Source organism: Cryptomeria japonica, chromosome 9, assembly GCF_030272615.1.
Source record: "Cryptomeria japonica chromosome 9, Sugi_1.0, whole genome shotgun sequence".
Lineage (NCBI taxonomy): Eukaryota > Viridiplantae > Streptophyta > Pinopsida > Cupressales > Cupressaceae > Cryptomeria > Cryptomeria japonica.
The window spans coordinates 96,760,758-96,787,609 of NC_081413.1; positions in this window are offsets into that span (position 1 = coordinate 96,760,758).

The following is a 26,852-nucleotide window of genomic DNA, read 5'->3' on the forward strand; positions in this document are numbered from 1 at the left end:
AGCTTCCCTTGTTTCAATTTTTCCTTCTCCTAAAGAACCTCCCCCCATATATAACAAAATTTTAGTGCCTAAAAGAGTTGCTACCAATCCCTTTGAGACTCTCCCATGCTCTAAGGATGAAGACTTTAAGAGTGATCTTGACAATTCTCCTAAAATGTGCCCTTCCTATTTAGCTATCCTAGAGGAAGAGAATGATATCATAAACACCTTTCTTAATGTTACTTCACCTTCCCTACATGATGCCTCTCTAAGTGAAAAGGTATTGATGGACATTGACTTATTTTCTCCTAAATTTGGTCCTTCCAATGGGGGCATGTTAGTGCAACAGGAGGTTATGAACACTTCTTTCAAAGATCTCCTTCCTAAGCATGAATCTTTGGAGAAATATGTTCATGTTCCTCCTAAAAAACACTCCCTTCATGAGGATCCTTTGGTGCAAGAAGATGACATTATCCCTACATTTCCTAGTGATGGAATTTCCTTTTCCAACAAAATTCCCACTAGAGATGATGAATTAATGATAAATGCTTACCCTTCTCCTAAAGTTGGTCTTACCCATAAGCATCCCTTAGAGAAAGAAGATGAAATAATAAGCAATTTCCTTAATTCTCTCTCCCCTAAAGATCATATTGAACATATTTTGAGGAAAGAGGATGAGTTTAACACATCTATTGATGCTCTCCCTCCTAAGGATGAGGAATTAATAAACAATGTTATCTCCTCTCCCGAAATTGACAATACTTCAAACATTCCTTTCAACCACTTCACTATTTGGGATGAACCATTAGAAGAAGGTGTAGATTATTCTCTACCCCATGAGAAAACCCTAGCTAAAGGGGATGAAATCAAGATTGAAAACTCCCTTGATAGTTTCTCACCTTCCTTGAATCTCAATTATTCTCCCTCTAAAAATAAAGCATCTCCCTCTCCTCAACTTGGTTCTACTCATAAGGATACCCTAGTTCAAAGCAAGATGGTTAACATCTCTTTCAAAGATCTCCCTCTCAAAAGTGAGACTTTAGAGAGTAATGTTGATCCTTCTCCTAGAGAGTTTATTCCCCATGTAGATCCTTTGATGATAGAGGATGATATGACCTTTCCTAGTATTACTCTTCCTACTGGAACATCAATGCCTACCCCTTGTCTCTCTCCTAAAATTGATTTAATCAGTGATAAGATTTTAGTGCAAGAGAAGACTATAAATAATTCTTCCAACACTTTTGTTCATTCCTCTAAACCATCCTCAATCAATTTGATACATGTGAATGAAACACCTAACAAACCTCTCTTCACTGTCCAAGGTGCTTGTCCTTCTCAAAATTCTCAACCTTTAAATAAGCCTATCTTAGTGGTCCAAGGTGGTTATGCTAATGATTCTTTTTGCACTCCTAAGAAACCTATTATTACTATGCAAGGAGGTTATTCTACTAATAGCCCTTATGAGTATGCTAAGCGACTGACTAGAGAGAGTTAAAATGCGGTTGCTCATACCTATAACACAAGAAACAATAGGCAACCTAATCCTCCTCCAGTTATCCCAACTTCACTTCCTCCTTCCCAACCTATTCTTCCTCAAGCTCCTCATATTTCACAAATGCTTAGTAAGGACTATGATCTTATTGAACAACTTAAAACTACTCCGGCTAAGATTTCTATTTGGGATTTAGTTCAAACTTCACCTACCTATCATGGGATGTTACAAGATGCTTTAAAATATTTAGATGTCCCACCTGTAGTGACACCTAATAATAATAATAATAACATGGCTTCCCTGATTGATTCTACAAGCAAACCCAAAGCTCAAATTGTGTTCACACAAGATGAGTTACCTTCTCATGAAATTCAAAATCAATATGATCCTCTTATGATTGTAGTTATTATCAATGAAAGTGCTATAAGATGAACCCTTGTGGACAATGGATCTGGCCTTAATGTTTGTAGTATTGATTTATTGGACAAGCTTAATGTGGATCATTCTCTCATTAAACGTTCTTCTATTTCTATTCGAGGCTTTGATAATGTTGGTAAAGAATGTTTGGGTATCATAACCTTACCTGTTACAGTAGGTCCTATTACTTTACCTACTACACCTATTCATGTCATCTCTAGTAATTTGACTTACAATCTTCTATTAGGGAGACCTTGGCTTCATAGTATGCAAGTTGTCCCCTCAACTTTGCATGGGTGAGTCAAATTCATTTATGACAATATAACATACACCTTGCTAGCTGATACTAATCTTCAAGAACCATTACAAACTGGATCTTCTTGTTCAACTACTTCCAATCCTTCTACCACTTCAAATGCATCTACTTCCTTTAAGGATTTTGTTCCCTCTAGTACTCTTGATCCTTCTACTCAATCAGAATCTTCTCCCAAAGATATCTTTTCTCCCGAAAAGGCTCTCTTAGATGATGATTGGGGATCTTTAGACTTTAACCCTACTTTTGTAGGATAATATAGAGTGCCTAAGATTGAGAAGGGAAGATCTAAGGAAGAAACTAAAGAGAAGCCCACTTTGTCTAAGCAATTTAATAACAACTTTGTGGCTACCTCCGATTCAAATAACTCTTCAACATCTTCCTCTAATACAAATAGCACTGAGACCTATGGGGCATCACCATCTCTCTCTAATTTAGCATCCCTTTATGGTTGTGGTTTTCACATTTTGGCTAAGAGTGGCTATAGTGGAAATGGTTGTGGCACAAATGCACAAGGAATTAAAGTTCCTTTAGAACATAACATGCATGAATATTCATTTGGACTTGGATATAATCTTTCTAAACCCACCAAAGCATCTAAAAGACCATCTCTCAATGTGAATGCTATATTTAGTAGTGATGATGATCTCACTTCAACTAAATCATCTTCTACTTCTATCATTTCTCATTCCCCTCATAAGGAAATCTTGGCGATGAACAAATCTCTTTATGAATCCCCTCAAATTTCTAAATCCACTTATGAATTTTTATCTCCTATTCATCATAAAGTCCTTTCCTCCAGGGATAAGGCTCTAATAAATTACACTCATCCCTCTTCTAAAATTTCTTGTGACTTTTCTTCTTCAATTTTTATCATTTTATACATGTTTTTGATCTCACTTATAGTTGAGAATTTAGCATGTCATATTCAAATACCTCATTCAATCTATCATGTCTTTAAATAACATTAATGGCTATTATGTTGCTCATCATTATGTGACATTGGTAGCTCATTTATTGGGGGCTCATTGTCATTCATGATGGTACAATTTCAAGTGCAATCATATTTTTGAAGCAACATAATAGCCTAATTTTCTATGTTATCTCTTGTGCCTATGGGGACAAGAGTGATTTCATACATCTCTTCTTTTTATGGTTAACATTTCCCTTTGGGGTAATAGTGTGGAAATATTGATCATCGTTTCTTTAGAATCCTCTTTTCCTAGATATGGGAGAAGATGTGTATTCCCTTTCTTATCCTACCCACTTCTTGTGAGGAGCATTTTACATACACTAATGTCTTGCTTGCATGAACTCATGTGAGTATGTAGTACATTTTGCTTATGTCTAAATCTCTCCCTAGAAGATTTTGTAAGTCCTTCTCATTGTCCTTATCCTTGGGAGGCAACGATCTTTCCTTATTTTTATCTAAGGATCCACTTTTTCCTATTTCGTGGATGGTGTGAACTTTATTACTTGATGTTATTCCTTGTATGCATTTGTTGTTGTTTGTTCAAGGATTCTCTCTTACAAGAGGTGTAAGTCCTTGACTACAACCTCTTTTGCACTTGGTAAAATACATCCATAATGAATTCACTCTCCCAATTGGGTTAAAAAGAGAGTCACCCTTCACTTTCACCTCGCAAAAGAAGGAAGTATTGCATTCTTATTCTCTTCTTTGTCTTATTCTAGAAGATGTTATATTTGTCTAAGACAATTCCTCTCGGGGATAGGTGTCTTTTGTACAAATATCTCTTCTCCTCTAAGGATCTCCTTTACACATACTACAAGATATCCCTTTTCAACTATCTTATCCTTGCTTAAAGAGTGCAAAACTCTCTTGCTTGGATCTATGACATTGTTGCATTTTTGGGGTATCTTCTTTTGTGATGAAGGTAGGTATCCTTGTTCTACTTTGCTTAGGACATAAACATTACACTTTTTGAGCAATGGGTCATTCTCGAAACCAGAGCACAGACTCTTAGAGCGAGATGTCACACTTTTGTACTATACATATACAGGTTGTAGCATACTCGGGCATAGACTCCTATTAGGTGCTTCTAACCTCACTTACACACACATGCACGAGGTTGAGTGGAACTAGCAGCATAAGGCTAGACTTTCTCACTCTCCTCCCTTACATGGATCACCTAGACAGACTCTAGGGGCTAGTTTTCCATGTCCTTTTTCCCATGGATCACCTAGACAAGATCTAGGGGTGAGAATTCCATGTTTTCTCTCTCACTATTCTTCTCATGGATCACCAATGTGTGTATTCATGCTTTTTTCCTTTCTTTTCTTCTCTTTGCATTTTGTTTCCATTTACATCCTTCATCTTGTGTTAGAGGACTCTCAAATCCTCACACTCTTTGTTGTGTTGGAATTGAGATTTAGTCCTCTTTCTTACCAAATGATTCTCCATTAGTTTTTGATCTCATATCAAATCTTCTTGTGAGCATTTGTCATCAATATTCTTTAACAATTAGAAGTGGTAAACATGATACCCTGTTTCAACTCACTAAAATTAGCAAGCCGAAACAGGGGGGGGCATATAGCTACCCTCGAATTTTCATCACCTTCCTTAGTAAGACTTAGGTGATTTTGTGATCTAACATGTGGTTTTGTAGGTTGTGGTTCTTAACTGAGTACTGCAGATGCCACTGGGGGCTTCATCCGACAACCTATGGATATATCCTTTTTCAAATAATGTTTACTTTTTTGTACTTTAGCTTGCATATGCACGTAGTGTTCATATGACCGCTAAAGTGGGGGCTAAATGTAGCGTCATAAATTGTACGCACTTGCTAGGGTGGTACAATTTCACACCTAGTTTAGCACCCACCTTGGCGCATTTTGCATTTTGCATTGTATTTCCCCTTTAGCACTTAATTAATTAAATTAATTAGGTCTAAGGTTCTATTTTATCATCTCCCATATCATAAAGTTGGGCCCTTTTCATTAAAGTGTGCCCCTTTCATTTTATAATCTAAAAACCCTAATTAGGTCCCATTTTGAACTTTAAGGCCTGATTTTGGGGGTCAAAACATCTTGAAATCAGCTGTAACTTTGGGATTCTCTCTAAAATAATCATATCCGACGGCCCTGAAAATTTGGTGAAAATTTGTCGGGACCATGGCGCCCGGAGTGCACACGGTCCCGCACATTTTTCCCAAAATTTTAGGAGCGCGATCCAATCATAAAATAAAGCTTAACCCCAAGAAATTGGTGGGAGATTCAATCTCTACGTCGGCCTAAAGTTAAAATTAAGACCTAGGGTTTCATATATAAGAGCTCTCTTTCTTCATTTGAAGGGATCCAAATTTTTGGTTTCAAGGGGCCTTCTATGCAGTGAAAGGGCAGATCTTTGAAGACTTCAACAACACTCAACATCCCTTAATCAAGCATTCAATTTCATTCATCAACTTAGGGCTTTGAAGATATAGAAGAACAATAAGAGATCACCAACTGAAGATTGGCTTGTACCCCTCCCTTGGGGTTGGGTATGGTTTCATGTTGTTTTCATGTCTTTGCACAAGCTTCATTACATCCTTTGCACTCATGCTTTAGATCACTTTGCATCTTGATTTAGAGCATTTTACTTTGTTAATTACAAGCAATTAGGGTTTACTTTGTAGGTTGCTCTAGTTTGTTTACTTTCATTTTAGGATCTTGCACACACACAAGGTCTGCACACACAACTTTTACTATACAACTTGGCTATTCGTGGAGGTGGAAATCACCAAAGTGGGGGTTTGACTAAGGCAAAACCCTATATAGCCACCTACAACCCTTTTCAGAGATAAGTGCAGATTTCTGAATTTGAAGGACGCCGCAAGTTGCAGATCCGACGGAAGCGGACTGAGACAGAACTTCACACCAAATTCCAACCCAGAAAGCTAGGACAGGGGCGTGGGGCGCCTTGGTCCCTGGGATAGGGGCACTGGGCGCCCTGGTCCCTGTCCATTTCAATGAATTTTGGCAGTTTCAGAGGTAGCAGCTTCAGTATTTCAGGTCTCCGGCTTCAATGGTAGATCTTGCAGAATCAAATCCATTCAAGGTACACATTTACATTTCTCCTCTTATCCTTACAATTGTTCATCATTAAATCTCAATTCTACAATCTTATGCTCAAAGTTACTAGTTCATACTTACACTTTAGGGTTAATAGTTGAACTTGCATCATTCTATCCACCATTTGCAACAAAGGAATAGAAATCCTAATAGGTAGCCCATGGCTCTCTCTTCCACAAAAAGAAGTAGCCAATTGTGTGATAGCTCTAGGCTCTTTCGTATTCCAGAAGTGTGTGATTGAAAGTGAGATTAGGGCATGTTTGCTTAGTGTCACTTTTTCCACTACACAGTAACATAGTGTTATCATATACTTACATATCATGTAGATAGATACTCTACCATGGACACATTTGATAAAGCTTCAAACAATCTTCATTGCTAATCTCAAGACATTAATGTATAGAGGTGTAGTTGTTCTCAAATATGCCTCACCAAAAATGTCAACACCTAATAGTACATAATCAACTCATCTCCTTCATGACAACACATATTTTCAAACATCAAGTTGACATTAAAGACAAAAATATTGCCAACAATGTCCCCCTTTGTCATTAATGGTAAAACCACACCCACGCACACACACACACACACATATATCTACAATTCACACTTTGATAGAACAATCAACTACAATTGTACATTCTCTCCCCCTTTCAATAGTATCCCTCCAGTATTGTATCTGTCTAGTATATCTCCCTCTTTGACATCAAGGACAAAGGGAATTATATTTATATTAACCAAAAAAATGTTGCATATACCCCCCCTAACAATGTGCATTCATTACAAAATCATCCCCTTATATGTAGACCCCTCAAAAACTAATACTTTGTACAAAAGTCTTCAACTTAAGCCCAAAAAATGATACTATAGTCTACTACAAAACTGTACAATCAAATAATTGTCTGCTTTATGCCTTAGCAACTCATTTGGAGGGTAAGATACCTATAGAGGATGAGATTTGTCACCCTCAAAGTGATGAACTTCAAGGGACAAACCTACCTTCACTCTACCTCACTTAAACTAGCACTAAAGGTGAGCTAGGGGATGAAAATGCAAACCTAAGTACAAAATAAGATGAATGACTAACAAACAAAATTCCCAAATGACTCTACCAAGCCTCTGTCCCAAGGACAAGCATGCGAAACTAGGACACCAACATGACACACTGTCATCTTGTATGGACAAAGTAATGAGACTATAGAAATGACAAATGTGACTATATTATCAAGTATGAAAAGTAAATGACAAGATAAGCTAAAAGAACAGGGTATGAAGTATTAGAATGAAGTAAGAAAAAGAAATGAGGGAAGGTCACAACTGGTCTATGATTGAACCCTCGTGCAAGATGATCAATTTCCCATTACTATAAATCTACACACAAAAAAAATAGATGAAAATGTTAGGGGTTTTGTTTAGAGGTCTGCCTCAGTCAGACCCCTGTTTCAGTGTTACCAAACAAGAAAGATAATAAATAAGCTAGATACAAATATATGATAAAGATAAATGCAAACAAGAAAGATAATAGATAAGCTAGATAGAAATGATAGATGTGCAAATAAATGAAGAGAACGAACCCCTCTCCAACACTCGAGAGAACAACACCATGAACTCTATAAGAAGCTGCAATAATGGTGGTCTTCAAATTCTATAAAAACTTGTGAAAGATGAAGGATTGGATGCACAGAGCTTAAGAAGCCCTTAAAGAATGTCAAAATGCAAGTGATATAGGCATTTTAAGGAATCCTGATGTCGGTGGGCATGAATAGAGGCATTACAAACTCTTCCAAGCATAGGTGTAATACTCAAATGACCACTCATAGATTGATAGATTCACGACATGCTAGCACGATTCACAAATGTCTCTGTGGTGTGCTAGTCCCATTCTCAATTGGTCAACATGGTCGATAAAAGATAAGTTCCAAGATGACAGGGCAATCCACGTGGACAAGGGGACAAATATGACGATGCAAGATCTCCATTGACTTGGAGCGAAGATGCTTATATGACGTGGAATTGCACGAGATGCAATTTATAATATTACAATACCCTTATACTTGATAGTTCTAATACTTAATGTTAAGTACAGATGCCAAGTTAACAAGATGAGAGGGGTGGTGAATCATACAAACTTAATCTTCCATAAAAACAACATATTCAACCTCGGTAACATATACTTCAGTAATATAACCAAAACTGCTAAACATGCAAACTCAAAAGCATATAAACATCATAACACTCATAACACCAGATTTAACGTGGAAACCCAAATAGGGAAAAACCATTGTGGGATTTCAGACCCACTAAGAAATATACTCTTCTAGAGTATGCTCGGTTAAAAGCAAATCTTGTTAAAGATTACAAACACATTGCTAGATGTGACCCGATTAAGGGATTTCCCTCAGATCTGTTAGGATCTTCACCTTGTTAGAAGTGACCTTGTTAAAGGATTTCAAACACTCAATTAGAGTGTCACCTTGCTAGAGGGTTTTACAAATAAGACTATTAAATCCACTTGGTTAAGAGATTTTCTATTACTTCACAAAATAACAGTAATAAATATCTATCTGCAACTTCACATCTAAAATGCTAAAGCAGATTCTTATTTGCTCATTACAATCTAGACATAGAACTTTGTCTTGTCCATCTGCTGGGCTCTATACTATGTTAGTCAAATAGGTCTTCAAGCTTTAGTGCTCGGTAATCACTATGTAGCATCCCTGTGCATACACTTGCCCGCATACATTGTTTATCAATAGCTCCTTATTTATAAACAATTTGCCAACCGCTTAATCTCCTTGATCACATTTCCCATGATCAATCATAGCCATCAGATCTTCAATCTTTGACTAGGTTCAATGTATCCTTTGATCTGAAAATGTTTTACCCCGCCTTGGAACTTGCATACATTTCTTGGAACTTGTGCTAGGGTATTGCGGTTCAATCTGAGCTGTAGATCTTCCTGCCAATTTTCCTTTGCCATAGATTCTTTAACAAACTTCATACACGACATACCAATCATTTAATCATAACCAGCTCATCAGCTTCCTTCATCAAATAATGCTTATATTCATTTAATGCATTCTGTTACTACTCGGTTGCAACTCCGTAAATACTAAACTTCACTCGGTAGACATTTTGCCTTCATTAACCAATAGCGATAACCTTAGGGTTTACCGACTAGGTTCTTTGCTCAGTAACATAGTATAGTATTAACCTTACAATCAACAACATATGTAGGATATCAAAACAATCTAAACATCATGATCTCATCATTGTCTAACTTGGTAATAGTTGCCCATTGAATAACTTATTCCTCCCCTTATTCATCACATTTTGTCTGTGTCTTTTACTGACATCTTTATACTCATCAAATCATACTTCTTAAGATATGGCAACATCATACTGAATTAGAAAATCAATTTCTTGACATCAATGACAAAATAATAATATTAAGACAGTAAACATCCTTGATCAGTTATATCCAAAATTATCAACAACCTTCTCAATATCCTAATTGAAATGCCAACAATCTCTCCTTGGCTATTATAATGCCAACAATACTTTACCTTGAGATTTTCTAGAGTCGCATCCCAAGTAGCCTTAGCTAAAGAAATGATTTGGTTCTAACACTCAAACTATATATACAAGTCTTTAGAAACCTCAATATTATCTAACACTTTTATTTTTTGCTCTATCTTCTCTCCTTCTCCCAAAATACTAGATAGAGAAGACAACTTCAAGTCTACTTCTTCAATTAACATACTAAAATTCTTCTTGATTTGTTACCTTTGTTCCTATGGAAAATATAGCTACAAATGAAGCTGCTCCACTTGAGACTTGGTGGAGTCATCCTTATCCCAAGTCAAAATCATTGGTTCTAGACAATTGAAAGATTTCAATAGATTCAATCTATCTTTTAATTCTTTTTGTAGAGTTTGACCACCTCAAACAAAATTTATATAGTGTTGTAGCTTCATCAAATCCAACCTCGAACTTTATATTTTGCTGTGATGTATTGTGTACATTTAGCACACTGGTCAAGCACCTCTACTAACCTCTTGTCATTAAACTTCATTAAGGCTTCTTCCTTTTCTTTCTTCTTAACATGAGATGAATAATCCTTGAAGGAATCCACTAGTAGCTTTGACTTCTATTCCAAAACTAAAGATGAATCAATGTCTACCTTTGATCAAATCCCTCTTGAAGAACCTTCATTGCATCAACAATTAAACTTATTTTCTTAACATGTTCCTGAAATAATTATTTTCTTCTTGATGCATGCAAGATGTCACCTAACTGAAATTTGTGGAGAGGGGAAATATTTGACAAATCTATCTATCCCTCATGAGTTGGAATCTATAATAATTATTGTGTTACCATAGGCTTAAATTGCATCTGTAGACCAAGTAGGTCTTTGAAGGAGTCATATAATCTCTCACCAATGGCTTGATTACTGGATGAAGCCTCTCACTTATTATTTGTCACTTTTTCTCTATCCTAAACAATCTAAGCAATATTCTTTTCCTTCTCTTCTTCTCCTCCAATTTCTGTATTCTCCCTTGCACCTACATTCATTTCTGTATCGACATTTCTTATATTCTCTAGAATGTTATTTTCTACACTTTGATTTGTATCCTTTGGAGGAGGGATATTTTCTTCACTTCCGTTCTCTTCACCTTGTGCAACAATATTAGACTTCTTTGGAGGAGGAGTCTCCTTTTCCTTCTTAGTACTATCATCTGTCTTATTATTGTTAGTCTTTGCCAAACGAGCATAAAAAAAAGTCATATCAATATCTTGTATATTAAAAATATATTCTAACCCATTTTCAATCAGAGAAACTTATTCTTCTATCACTACTTCTCCTTCCTTCATCTCCTTTAAGATTTTTGTAGTGAACTCCTTAGTTTAATTTTGTACTTTATCTTTATCCCCCTCTCCCATGTTCATAAGAGTGTTTAGTTTTTGCTTCGTCCTCAATTCCTATGATTGTCTAAGAGTAATATTTGGTATCTCATCTATTGAGGACCTGAATTGACTTAAATCCTAAATTTTCAGTTTTGTATCAAGCTTAAAAAATTCATGTCTTTTCTCCATCAAAGAATCTGCAAGGCTTTCTAGAAGTTGGTAGAGAATATTACTCGAGGTTAAATTACTTTAAATCATGTATATTATAATTTCTTTCTCTATAATCTCTTTATTTTATAGTGGCATTGTAGTGTCATAAATTGTCTCCAGTCATGTTTGTGCTCCCACTTTAGCGCATCCTATCCTCATACTCTCTCTAGGTTCGTATAAACTTGATTAGCCAACTTTGATTTCATGTACACCCTTTGGTGGGTCTCACTGTGCGATGCCCAACATCTTGGTAGCTTGTTTTGGTCCTCTTTTCAGAAGGACCGGGGTGTGAAATTCCCTAGTCTAGACCAAGGTGCCCCAAAACACCCTGGTCCCTCTCAAAGGGGCCCCAATTTGAAATGGGGCAGGAGCTATATCTCCTTGACAACATTTGATCCCTAGGGCTACCCACTATAATTAGAGGTCAACCTAATTGGTTAATTACCCAGGGAACCCTATATAAATGCATCCTATCAAATAATTTTAGACTTAGAACATCAATTACATCATTCGTGCATCCATGAGGCATTCATTATCAGGCATCTTCAAATATTCAAGGTTGTATATTCATCATTCAAGCATTGTGGAGCAAAGTTACATCAATGTTAATGAAAGCATGTGCATGTGATTAGAGTTTTTCATGTCCATGTGATTATCATTCCATTATATTCAATATTTGTGATTACATTCAAAGAGAATTGCATCATCATCAACACTTGGAGATGTGAGGTGTATCTCCTTAACATTTATTTTAGTATTGCATTCATGGTTAATTTCAAAACCATGGTTTTACCTAAGGCAAACCCCTGTTCCCAACACATTTCCATTTCATTTTGTGTACGGGAAATAGGTGTGAAGTTGTACCTAGGAAATATAGTAGAGTCAACAGTGACAAACATGTCAACTTTTGATGATGGAAAATTCAAAGAACTAGGGTGGATCTATGCTACCTGGTCCCGAAAAATCAAGCCAAACTTTGGAGAACAAGTTTTGAACATCTCATTTTTCTCTGATCTAGGTTGGTGGCTCCATGATACATCTATAGCTTACTGTTTTGGTCAGATCACTTCAATAAACCCTCATTTTACTCTAATTTCACAATCAATCAAATTCAACTTAGAAAGAGGATTAATCAATCCCACAACTAATTGAATTGAATAAAAAATATCACTCTCTTTCCTATTATGATTGAGCCTAGATCTATTGGGTTCAATCCTATTTCAATTTTTTTGGGTTAATTAGGCTACTTAGTGGTTTTATTATCTTAAACTCTTATTCCTATTTTTTCCCACTTTACATTTGTTGAACCTGTCTCCTTGGCTACTTAATTCAAATTTATGGTCTTAAATCTGATTTTTAGGAATTTGAAGAATAAATTTTGCACTCATAGATCAAAATTACATAAATTTAATAGTTAATTTCATTAAAACCCTAATTTATCTTGCTAATTTTGGCTTGTGGGTTGCATTATTTTTCACATTTTTTTCAAATATGATTTAAGAACTCATAATGGAAATTACTAAATATGATTTGTTTTCTATTTCACATATGATTAGATTTCTTTTTAGTTATTTACCTTAATAACATGTTGGATAATGTCTTCTTTCATTTTACATTGGATAATGGCAGAGTCAACAATAATGAATAGGTCAGCTTTTGATGACAAAAATTCAGAAGACTAGGGAAAATTTGTGCTACCTAGTCCCAAAAAATCAGACCAAACTTTGGAGGATAGGTTTTAAACATCTCATTTTGCTCAGATCTAGGTTGGTGGCTACATGGGACATCTATAGCTTATTGTTTTCATCAGATCACTTCAATAACCCCTTATTTTACTCTAATTTCATAATCAATCAAACTCAACTTAGAAAGAGGATTAATCAACCCTACACCTAATTGAATTGAATAAAAAAACTCAGTCTCTTTCTTATTAGGATTGAGCCTAGATCCATTGGGTTCAATCCTCTTTCAATGTATGTGGGTTAATTAGGCTACTTAGTGGTTTTATTATCTTGAACTCTAATTCCTAATTTTTCCCACTTTACATTTTGGTGAACCTGGCTCCTTGCATGCTTAATCCAGATTTATGGTCTTAGATCTAATTTTTAGGATTTTGAAAAATAAATTTTGTACTCATAGATCATAATTACATAAATTTAATGGTTAATTTCATAAAAACCCTAATTTATCTTGCTAATTTTGGCTTTTGGGTTGCATTATTTTTCACATTATTTTCAAATCTAATTTTAATCACCCATAATGGAAATTACTAAATCTGATTTGTTTTCTATTTCACATATGATTACATAGCTTTTTAGTTATCTTTATCATAATGATGTGGGTTAATGGCTTCTTTCATTTTATGTTACTTCTTTTCATTCATAGTACTCTTGCATCTGGTATTTTTAGTGTTTCTAAAATATTTCCTACTTGAAAATCATATCTCAAAGCTTTTATCCATGTTATATGTTTTTTTATGATGAAATTTTTAAGTATAATGCATTGCATGTGTAGATCACATAAAGACTTTTGTAGACAATGATAATCCTAGAGATAGCATTAGAAAAATTAATAGTTTCTACCTCTATGAGGATATCTAATGTGAATGCAAAAAATTCAATAATTCTATCAATGATCTCTCTAATGGAGAGCAAGTATTGAAGAGAAAAATGTCACCATCCTCTTTGTTGGCTAAAACAAGGAAGGAAAACTGAGAGGGGTGGGGGTGGATCAGTTTTCACAGGATTAAACAATTTAAGCACAATCTCAGATCTAATCAACTGCAGTAGGAATAGAGATAAACATAATAACAACAACACATATAATACCAAAATTTTGATGTGGAAAACTCGGTTAAGGGAAAAACCATCGTGGGAACCTACCCACAATAAGATGATACTTTGCAATAGTATGTGTAAATATTACAATGGGGAACACACATTCATTTAGGCACACTGCCTAGAGCTCACTGTTCAATTACAATGACCCAGAAGGCTACAACCCTTAGGGAAGGTTCAATAACTTACAATAAAATTCAGACTACAATTTGGTTAAGATGATCTGAAAGAATAACATCTCCTAATTATTGATGATAGTTTTGGTTAAGCACAATTGTCTGCCCTGCAAAAATCTCTTCTCAATGCACCATATTGAAAGATAAATTCACTTACTCATGCATACACTACTCTTAGATAATGCAGACATAACACCAATGACCAAATTACATGAATATAACACCCATTTATATAAATCATCAACCTTGACTATAAGATCGGCCAAACCCTCAACACCTAATTTACAAAAATACATCACACAATACATAAATCATCCACCAAACCAATACAATTCCATAGTCGACATAGAATGGACCCAAATCAACTCCTTGAATACACAACATCACCAAGAATCTCACAAAGATCAATCGCAACACGTTACACCACCAAAAATAATGCATAACACAAAGAATATCACAAGACCCATAATATCTTCAATATCATGCACAATGATCAATGCGCACCACCAAAATAAATAGGACACGACTAGGAAACACCAACAAGCTCATTAGAAACATCCGCAATAGCTGCACCAACACCACTTAATCAAATCTTCATTGATCAACACGCTAACACTCAAGAACAATCAATAACAACAATTAGGACAAGAAAGATACTTTACAAAACACGAAATCATGAACCATTTGAAATGAAGATACACATGAACATCTCAAAATTTCTCCCATAGCCACAACACAAGATATGATCATACCGGAGCACATTAGATCAAACACTAGAACACTGAACACTAAATATTGAAAACCAATCTCCATACCATAATCCACAACTCTATCAAATCACCACATAACATCATAGAATCAATAAAGAATGAAGTATCTCTAGTTAATTCATCATAGAAAATAGATAAACCAACAAGATCAACTCACTGCAATCACCAGATCACCAAAATATAGGAATATGTTGACATCAATGACAACAACATATCCTAGCAGCAACAATATCCAACAATCTCCCCCTTTGGCATTGATGGAAACATATGAATGTGAAAAAAAATCAATGAAAATGAATAAATCATCACCAACAAACTCCCCCTAAAATCATGCACACAAAGCTCCAAAGATAAGGTAGTTTTCCATATGCTTCTCTCTCCCTTTGACAACAATGCCAAAGGCAAAATGAAAATCATGCTTCTCTTCCTCTAAGAAGGATAATCTCTCCTCCTTAGGAAAAATGACAATTGACCATCTGAACTACTCACTGACTACTCTAATTGAGTAGCAGCAAAAACTCATCAATCCAGATAAGAAGATAAGACTCTAAAGTCTATCAGATTGATGCATCTCAATGCATCTAGTTCTCATCAGGAGGGGAAGCGACGCCTAACTTGTCTATCAAATAGACAAATGTATCCGCAGGCAAAGGTTTAGTGAAAATATATGCAATCTAATACTTTGTAGACACATACTCCAATTTGAATTCTTCATCACCAAATTTCTCTCTCAAGAAGTGATACTTGATTGATATATGCTTTGTTTTAGAATGCAGTACCAGATTCTTGGAAATATTAATAGCACTTGAATTGTCACAATATATAATAGTAGGCTCATCATAAATAACTTTGATATCCTTCAACATTTGTTTCATCTAAACTACTTGAGTACAGTTGCTAGTATCAACAATGTATTCGGCTTTTGCAGTAGACAAAGATATAGCATCTTGTTTCTTACTCACCCATGAAACTAGCTTCTTTCCCAAAAAGAAAGCTCCATTGGTAGTTCTCTTCCGGTCATCAACATCACCTTCTCAATCAATATTAGTATAGGAATACAACATGAAATAATCATTCTTCGGATACCATAAACCATAATTAACAGTCCCCTTCAAGTATTTGAAAATCCTCTTCACAACGGTTAACATGAGTCTCTTTAGGATCAACTTGAAATCTAGCATAAAGACAAACAACATGCATAATATATGGTCTAGTCTGAATTAAGTACAACAATCCACCAACCATAGATCTATACAAAGTCTGATTAACTTTCTGAGATTCATCATTCTTAGACAACTTGCAACTAGTCACCATAGGAGTTCAAACAGGTTTAGAATCATCTAACCCAAATTTCTTCAACAATTCTTTCACATACTTAGATTGATAAATGAGCACACCTTTACTAGTCTGTGTAATTTGCAATACTAAGAATAATTTCATCTCACCTATCATAGACATCTCAAATTCCTTTTGCATATCATCAACAAACTTCATACTCAAATCATCATCACCTCCAAAAAATAATGTCATCCACAAACACTTCAACAATCAAAATGTTATCTTTAACAACCTTAGAGTATAAGTTACTGTCAGTAGTACCTTAACAAAATCTTGATTTCATCAAATACTTGTCCAATCTAGCATATCAGGCTCTAGGGGCTTGCTTCAGTCCATATAGTGATTTCTTCAATTTGCATACCATATATCCTTCATATGATAATGAAAATCCATCTGGTTGCTAAATATAGACTTCCTCTTCCAAATCACCATCCAAAAAGGCTGACTTCACATCCATCTAATATACAATGAAATTCTTGTAAGCAACATATGCAAACAACAATCTAACAAACTCAATTCTAGCTACCAGAGCAAAGGTCTCCTCATAATCAATTCCTTCCATCTTTGATCATCCTTTACATACCAATCTTGTTTTGTTTCTTACCACTTCACCGACCTCATTTAGTTTATTCTGGAACACCCATTTAGTGCCATTCACATTCTTGTCTTTAGGTCTCAGAACAAGCTCTGATATGTTATTCTTCTCAATCTGATTGAACTCTTCTTCTATTGCTTTTATCCAATTCTTATCTTTACATTCTTCTGCAACATATTTAGGCTCAATCTTGGAAATCGAGCATAATTCTTCAACAATAGGTCTTCTAGTCATCACACCTTTATTCTTATCACCAATAATCTGATTTTCTGAATGATTCAATCTCACATACCTTGGAGTCTTTATATTGTTTGATTCTTAGGTTCTTGAACTTAATCACCGACAACAGAAATATCTGGATTAATTGTCTATATTGGAGCATTCTACTTTAAGATCCCAGTTTGCACATGCTTTGAAGTAACATCTTGATCATCAAACTCATATCTGCATGTTCTGATATGCTTTCCATGACATTCATCAAGCTTCACATTTTCACTTTCTACTATCTTCTCCAATCTCTTATTGTAACATCGGTAGGCCTTTCTCTTAGTAGAATAACCAAAGAATATTCCTTCATCACATCTTGCATCAAACCTCCCTATATCCTCATCTCTTTTTATATAACATTTTCTTCCAAAAAAATAAAAAACATCTAACTGTAGGAACACAACCAAACCATAACTCATAAGGAGTCTTACCAGAATCACCTTTTATATGCACTCCATTGAATGTGTAAACAACAGTGCTAACAACTTCTCTCCAAAAGCTTTGTCCAACATTTCCTTCAAACAACATAGTCCTAGCAAAATCCAAAATAGTTTTGTTCTTTCTTTCAAGAACTCCATTCTGCTGAGGGGTTCTAGGAGCAGATCACTGTCTTCTAATTCTATTCCTCTAACAGAATGTACCAAACTCACTAGAAGTGAATTATCCTCCTCTGTTAGATCTCAGACACTTCAACTTTAACCCTATCTTAGTTTCCACCTTACCTTTGAATATCTTGATTTTCTCCAATACTTTTGATTTCTCCCTTAGAAAGGTAACCCACATCACTCTAGAGTAGTCATCAATCAACAATGTGAAATACATGTCACCTTGCATGGTTCTCACTCTTGTAGGACAACATAAGTTAGTATGCACAAGATCTAATAAATTGTTAGATGTATACAACTTACTTTTAAATGAAGTTCTTGTTTTCTTTCCCAACTGTCATTCTTTACATACCAGATTAGAAGGATTTACAATCTTAGAAAAATCTCTAACATCTAGAGTAGAACTTATCCTTATCATGCAGTCAAAATTAACATGACAGATCCTTGTATGCCACAACTAACTTTAATCTATCTGAGCAATCAAACAACTATTTTCACCAACATTCAAGTGAAAGATAATACCTTTAGTCTTTGTCCTTGATGCAAGCTCTATACCAAAGGCATTAAGAATCTTGCATTTTTCATTCTTGAATCATCCCTTGTCAAACATTTTTCTAACACTCAAAAGATCATTCTTTAGACCTTCAACATATAAGACATCATCAGTATTGTGCTTACTGTAGACACCTAAAAATGGTCAACGCTTGCGGAGTCATATTTTAACATTGGCACATTGCCTTATTTTAGGTTTTTGCATCACATTAACATTTCTCCTATGTTACGCACTTGGTCTTTATCATTTGCGAGCATCGAGTCCTTCTTCTACATTCCTCATTTTTCTCGCTTTCGAATTAGGTCTTGTCGATAGCAATTTTCAGTCATGATTCGTCATCAATCCTTGTCCTCTTGTCAATCTCGTCAATTTTGCGATCAATTTGTCATCGATCCTTGTCCTCTTCAATCATGTCAATTGGCGCATATCAATTTGGTCTCTTTGTCAATTTGGATCAATTAGTCATTGTTCCTCGTCAATTGGTGCATTTATCAATCGAATCATTTTATCACATTGGTCCTTTGTTAATCCGAATCATGATCGAGTCAATTATCTTTCATCAAGACCTAATTGTCATATTTGCATTGCTAATTCATCTTCTAGGGTTTTATGATTTATTCATTTAATCTTGTTTGTCATTTTCCCTTTAGGATTAATAAATTATTTATTTATCCTAAGTCTTCTCATCACAATTAAATGTTCATTTAATTGGCTAATTATCCCTCTTTTTGTGAATTAATTAATAAATGACAAATTATTAATTAATTCACCTAATTCACTTAATTTCTAATTTTCCTATTTTCTAATTTCCTAATTTTCATCATTTCTAATTCTTAATTTCCACCTTTTTTCTAATTTCCTAATTTTAATTTCCACCTAATTAACTTGTCTCTAGTTCTCCCTATTTTTGTGCTTCGGTGGAAGCATGAATTTCTCATGCGTCATACTCTTGACATAGCAAGATGTCATAAGGTTCTAGTCCTCTAATCTTTGCATTGGCAATATGTCATAACCTTCTTCTTTCCACTCATTTTTCCCATTTTGAAATCAATTGCTTCTAATATCCATTTCATGCTAATTTGATCTTTTCTCCAATTTTTCTATAAATTGGATGATTTTTTCTTCAATTGAGGGTAATTACTTTGTCGAAATAATCACTTTGTCAAAACAAACACATTTCAAGTACTCTTGCACCATAATCTTGTCTATTTGCTTTCATCTCATGTGTATGCACTTGAAGGTGAGATCCACAAACAAAGGCTATTTGGAGAGGAAAGAAGAACAATGGAGCCGCATGAAGGAAGCATTCATATCTACGTTTGGTTTGCATTTTGCCCCTCTTTGAGACAATGCGATTTTAAGCGTTGTTTCAAAGAACAATAATGAAAATGCCCCAGTCAATGATAATGACATATGCATGCCCCCTCGAGGAATTGGCCAGAAACATGCAGAGAAGAGGCCAATTGATCGATAAAAATGATAGGATCGAACGGACGGACAATCGGAGACCGGATGTGTGAAGGACAAGAAATTTAAGGTGCACAAGACCGCGACCAACATAAGATGGAGAGGGTGCAAGTCCATCTATGCACTGACAAAGATCTATAAATGAGACCAAGAGGGTGAAAAGAGCTCATTTGCACTAGCCAAAGAGGAGAATTTGTTGCTCTGGACAAGGACACTTGCAGATAGATGGCAAACATTCCAATGGCAGATCACCTCAGAGAATGTGTATGCACATTTAGATGATCGGACGACGTGGGAGCAGAGGTATGTATCTCAAAAACCCATGTTTTCAATTTAATGAATTTCAATCGCTTGCGGGACATTGCGGGGCCCACAGGGAGTGCAGAAACTGACTTCCGTGCTTGTGTAGGGCGAATCCTGCGCTTGTGTGAGGTCTTCTGTGCTTGTGTAGGGTACACAGGTGCAGGTTACATGACACAGGCGCAGGTTCCTTGACACAGGCGCAGTTGTGCATTGGGAACTCAATTTTGGGCCAAAACAACATGCAAATGATCCAGAAAGGGGGGATAAGGGTAGGATAGGTCAGATTAGATGAAAAACACCCTGATTTGGACATGAAAATGAGGGAATGCAACCCGTAGGAGCAAACCCTAAAATTGACAAAATGTGCCCCAATTGTGATGCAGAGTCGACAGTGTCCATTGATCACATGGGAGAACCAACCTGGCTGCTTCATGCTACGACATAGACTCAGGAGCACAGACAGAGATACATTAGCAGGACTGGGGATATACTATATCACATTCATGCCCGAGATTAGGGCAAATACAGGACTGCTTACCGCATTGGTAGAGCGATGGAATTCGGAGACCTCCTCCTTCCATCTGGTGACTGGAGAGGCGACTATGACACTAGAGGATGTATGGCGTATCCTCCGCATCCCGATTCATGGAGAGATGATAGAGTATGACCCAGTGATAGGGAGAGATGCATTGTGCAGATTATTTGAGTGTGACGCAGATGATCTAGATATCGTAGAGAGGGAGATTGGCTGGGAGACTATGGCATCAGAGTATGATCGACGGTATGTGGTGATAGCAATGGTGATAGCATGTCTACTAGCAGGAGACAGACGAGGAAATGGATTCCCTATTGGATGGGGAAGAGTACTAGAGCAGATGGTGATAGAGGGGACAGTGTATGCATGGGGACCATGTGTACTGGCTATGTTGTATTTTCAGTTGCATCAGATAGCATATCAGGGAGTTCAGACTTTGAGTTGTGGAGTCACATTGTTACAGGTATGGGCATTTGAGCACATAGCCATATGTCGACTAATTACAGATAGATAGGTAGTACCACATCGACCATATGTGTATTTCTATGGGGGAGCACTGAGATAGGGTCCTTTTGGATACATACTATATTGGCGACATAAGCTAGACCGACTGAGAGAGTTCATATGGAGGCCATATCGTGATTGCCCGGGATGGTCAGATGATAGTGATGAGCTACCATATTGCAGACAGGAGAGGTACCTAATTGGGCAACTAGTGAACCACCAGAGAGTAATTGAGATGTACCTGCCAGAGAGAGTCAAACGATAGTTTGGAGAGAGGTAGGATGTACCTAGGAGGACTGCACACTTTGCCCGATCTCACAGAGAGACGAGTCAGTGGGGGAGTATGATTCAGCCACACATAGAATATGCTAACTTCCCATAGCTATAGGAGAGACAGTGGGATTGGAGATCAGATGTGGAGGATGCCGGGATGACAGATGAGTATGAGAGATGGTTTGCACAACTACGGCCAGTGCCATTGACAGATCTTGATATTCTAATTCTGAGGAGATAGGAGGACTTCCCACTCACAGGAGAGGAGGAGGGAGATGATGAGGATGAGGAGGATGAGGGTGGGGATGAGGATGATGGGGATGATGAGGATGAAGATGAGGATGATGGGGATGATGAGGACGAAGATGAGGATGAGGATAATGAGCAGGAGGCATTGTAGGATATACCCATAGAGCCAGAGACAGCTAGGATAGAGGAGATGGAGATGTGTAGGGCTATCATAGCGAGTTAGCAGGATCACATTGCAACATTAGAGAGACAACAGCATCAGTTCAGAGCGGAGATAGCTAGACTCACAGCGGCTCGAGATGCAGCGATTGCTCAGGCATAGCGAGAGGAACAGAGAGTCACTGAGTATATAGGGTCAATTCGGGATGCCAGTGCATGCGAGATGGTACAGATGCTAGTAGAGACCGGAGAGGAGATACACCATTGGAGGACACTATATGAGGGTGTTGTTCCACCAGAGCAGAGAGTAGCTTCATATCGGGCACGATCGAGGATAGAGAGTAGGGCACGCTCTTAGAGGTCATTGAGTAGCATGGGAGTGAGTGGACCTATGAGACCACCAGAGCCAGGACCAGGAGGGACATCATCTGCAAGACATTGCAAGGATGAGGAGGATAGAGGGAGCACCTAGTGATAGAGGCACGTGCTCCTTAGGACAGATAGTGGAAATTATGTAGTTTGACATTTTGTAGTCAGCCTGCGGGCCATACTTAGGACAGACAGTCCAATTTTGTACTCCGATATTATTTTGACATATGATATGATATGCATCGATATGATGGGATGCAATGTGTTATGACTAATGTTATGGATGACTTATGCACTGTTTATGTACCATTATGGAACATGTATGAATGTATTTTTTTTTTATGTGTTTTGATGCAATTATAATATGAAATGGATAAGATGCTTGATATGATGCTTGATGTAATGCAAATGTACTAACCAAATTGATGCAGGATGCAGCATATGTGTGTTGGGAAGTCGGAGCACTAGACCGAACTGACTATGTGAACTGACGGAAGAAATGTTAGTAAGAAGAAAATGAGACGGAGGACAGTTAGAGGCGAAGAAAAACTTTCTTTCAATAATGCACTTTGTAGGTGAGAACCTTTATTTTAATGTAGCAAAATGGATGCGTAGCATCATGGCATGGAAGGCCAGAGCTGAAATGCAACCCTTTTTGCAAAAGACAGACACATCATAGACAAACAACAATCACAACAACAAAGAAAGGGACCATGAACCATCCCGGTCACTCTAAATCACTCAGTGACATCATCGAGCAACATAGGAACATGATCGAAGAGAAATCAATAAAAAGATAATATGCACAAATTCCAATAGATCAAACAAACATCTTGATCTTCATTGTCAAAAGTTGAAAGTGTTGATAGGACGATCATGCTGTCTAGTTTTAGGGAATGCGGTACCCCGTCTAAGACAGGACACAGTCTAGTTTCGAGTATACCACACCCTGTATAAGACCCATGATATTAGCCAAGGACGACTGATAGTGATGCTGATGTTTGATTGTTATAACAATTGTGATCAGTTTGAATGTCTGGTTTAATTGAAAAGTTTCATCTATTTAGGCATGATTTCATTAAAGCACAACATTGGATTGCAAGTTGTTGGATGGATGCTCAGGGATCTGTCTTATGCACAGAGGGGTTATTAAAATGATTGTTTTTGTTTTTGGTTTTTTTGAGTTTTGAAATGTTTTTGTGTTCATTTTTTCAGGACTTTATATGACTTTTTTAGGGATTTTTTTAGGACATTTTTCAATTTTTTTGGGATTTTTTTTAAGGACATTTTTCAATTTTTTTATGAAGTTTTTCAAGACATTTTTCAATTTTTTTATGATTTTGCACCCAGTGTCTAGCAAGGCAAGGAATATGACAGGTGAATAAATAGGCTTTCTAAAATGATGATGGATAGAGGGAAGACAAAGGACTTTTAGTATGGAGACAATACAGATGCAATTTCCAAGGGCTATTGTGTGATGGGACAAGAGACTGGATATGACAATGTAAAGCAGTGACATGGCATGAGGGACATGTCAAGAGGTTTTTGAAACCATGTTTAAATTTTGCGTCCTTACGTCAGATCAAGATCAAGAAATGAAAAAGAGTGTATGGATAGTGATAAGATATGGATAGGATAAGCAAGACCAAGAATGGATAAGGGACATGGACTGAAGGTCGAGATAGGCTAAGGGATAGTGGCAGAAAGTTGCAATAAGACAGGGAATATGGATGAAAGGTTATAATAAGAAAATGGATAAAGACCAAAAGCTATGATGGACTGAAAGCTGCAAACAAGATTCATGCTGCTCATGACGATCCTCAGCCTTGTCAAGATCAAAGGTGGAAAGGGAAAATGGACATGAGGGATGATAGGACAAGGAAGGGTAATAGGACATGAAGGAGTATGACATGGTATGATAGGATAATGAAGGGCAATAGGATATGAAGGAGTATGACATGGGTTCAATAGGATAATGGAACAATGAAGGACAAAAGGATATGATAGGATAAAACCTGCCCCCAAGTGTGGTGTGCAAGAAGTTCATAAATTACGCATGGCACCTGTTTGCCAGGTTTTCATCACGGTACTTGCCCAAAGCACCTATTTACCAGGTTCTCACTAGAGGGTGAATTATTTTTCTTTATTTTATTTTTTTTTCTTTTTTTTTTAACTTTTTTGATTTTTTTTGTATTTTTGAGCTTTTTCAATAGAAGATGGACACATGATAGGGGATGGAAGAAGGACTCAAGTGTCTTTTTGATTGGATAGTATCCTTGAAAAAAATGGACCATGACCTTTAAAAGTATGCTCAAAGACGTTGGTAGGATGAGGACATGGAAAATAAGATGAAACTAAGGCAAGGATGGGACCAAAGGGATCGAAGGATGGAAAATATGCATTGGATAATAGGTAGGGTATTGGAAGAATTGGGCTTCAGTGGATGGAAATTAAGGCAAGATCGACATTGGCACACACCTTGAGGGGTGATGGACTGATGGAGGAAAAATGTATCTTAGATTGTGAGATTTGGATGGAGGAATAGCTTGGGATTTTGGGACATAAGGGCCCAAAATGGATGAAGAAGGTGATGGAGGAACAAATTTGAGAGGTTTGGATGGAGGAATAGCAACTTTGGATGCCAAGTTGGATGTTTCTTTTTGTGCTTCAAGGAGCTTCTTAGGGATCCACATGGTTTTTGATTTTTCATGCTTTTGTGATTCCTTGGAGTGCATTGCTTGCACAAGGGATTTAGGAACCCATATAGATTTTGAATTTTTTTTTTAGCAATGGGCCTTTGTGACCTTTTGGATATTTATTTTTCTTTATAGATCATATTGTTCTTTGTTTTGACATGTCAATTATATTGGACATGTTGATCCTTGAATACATGTGGATTGCTAGACTTATGACTTTTATACTTGGCATCCAAATTGCTTGGAGGGGGAAAGGAATGCATGGATGGATATGAATGAAGTGGACTTCTTTTGGATTGATGAAATTTACTCAAGGATGTGTGCCTTTGCTGACCTTGCATAGAGGATGAAGGGATATAAGGACCTAAGATGGATGGAAGGTATGATGGGGAAAGGATATGTTTAGATTGTGATGGAGGGATACCAACATCTTGAGAGTGAGTTGTGTAGACATGACCCTTAAGATCTTCTTTGATATGGAGGGGTTCTTTCTCATGAAGGTCTAATCCTTTATCTCAGTGCTCCCCCATAGCAGTACACATATGGTCGGTGTGGTACTACCTGTCTCTCTGTAATCGATCGACATATGGCTATGTGCTCAAATGCCCATACCTGTAGCAATGTGACTCCACAGCTCAAAGTCTGCACTCCCTGATATGCTATCTGATGCAACTAAAAATATAGCATAGCCAACACACATGGTCCCCATGCATACACCGTCCCCTCTGTCACCATCCGCTCTAGCACTCTTCCCCATCCAATAGGGAATCCATGTCCTCGTCTGTCTCCTGCTAGTAGGCATGCTATCATCACTGCTATCACCATGTATCATCGATCATATTCTGATGCCATGGTCTCCCAGCCAATCTCCCTCTCTACGATATCTAGATCATCTGCGTCGCACTCAAATAATCTTCACAAACAATATAAAAACTAATGCTCAAATTAATGTACTATAGGAAATCGGAAAATCACATATGCTCAAATTAATGTACTATAGGAAATCGGAAAATCATCACAAACAATATAAAAACTAATCTAGCTCAATCACGAAAGCTCAAATGTAATGATCTATCCTAAACACACTCAATAAAGACATAAAGACAAAACATTCAAAACTAAATACTATGCAAACCAAATGTAGATAGTAATTTGCCAGCTGTGACACCAAAGACACACTTCTTTGGATTGAGTCTGAGCTTGTATGTCTCCATTCGGTCAAAGATTGGGCCCAGGATTGCTAGATGACTATCTCTTGTGATAGATTTGCATAACAAGTCATCAACATAGTCCTCCATCAAAGTATGCATTTGTCATCGATCGTGGTCATTTTTAATCTTGTCATCTTGCAATCTAGTTTACCGTCGATCCTCGTCCTCTTGTCAATTTTGTCATTTTGGATCAATTTGTCATTGTTCCTCATCAATCGGCGCATTTGTCAATCAATTCATTTATCGTCAATCGGAAATCATCACAAGCAAATCAAAATACTAATCTAGCTCAATCACGAAAACTAAATTGCGCAAATGAGTATAACGAGTATATCCTTATGACATTTTGCTATGTCAAGAGTATGACTTAGGGTTTATTCAAAGATTTGGATTACTCAAGTATGACAAAACCTAGTTTTGACACTATATGCAAAGGGACAATTACTATGCAAATGACCCTAATATGATATGATAATGACCTAAGCTTAATGAAGGGACCTAGGGTATGCACATATGAATGTATGACAATGGTATAACTTTAATGCAAGAGGACAC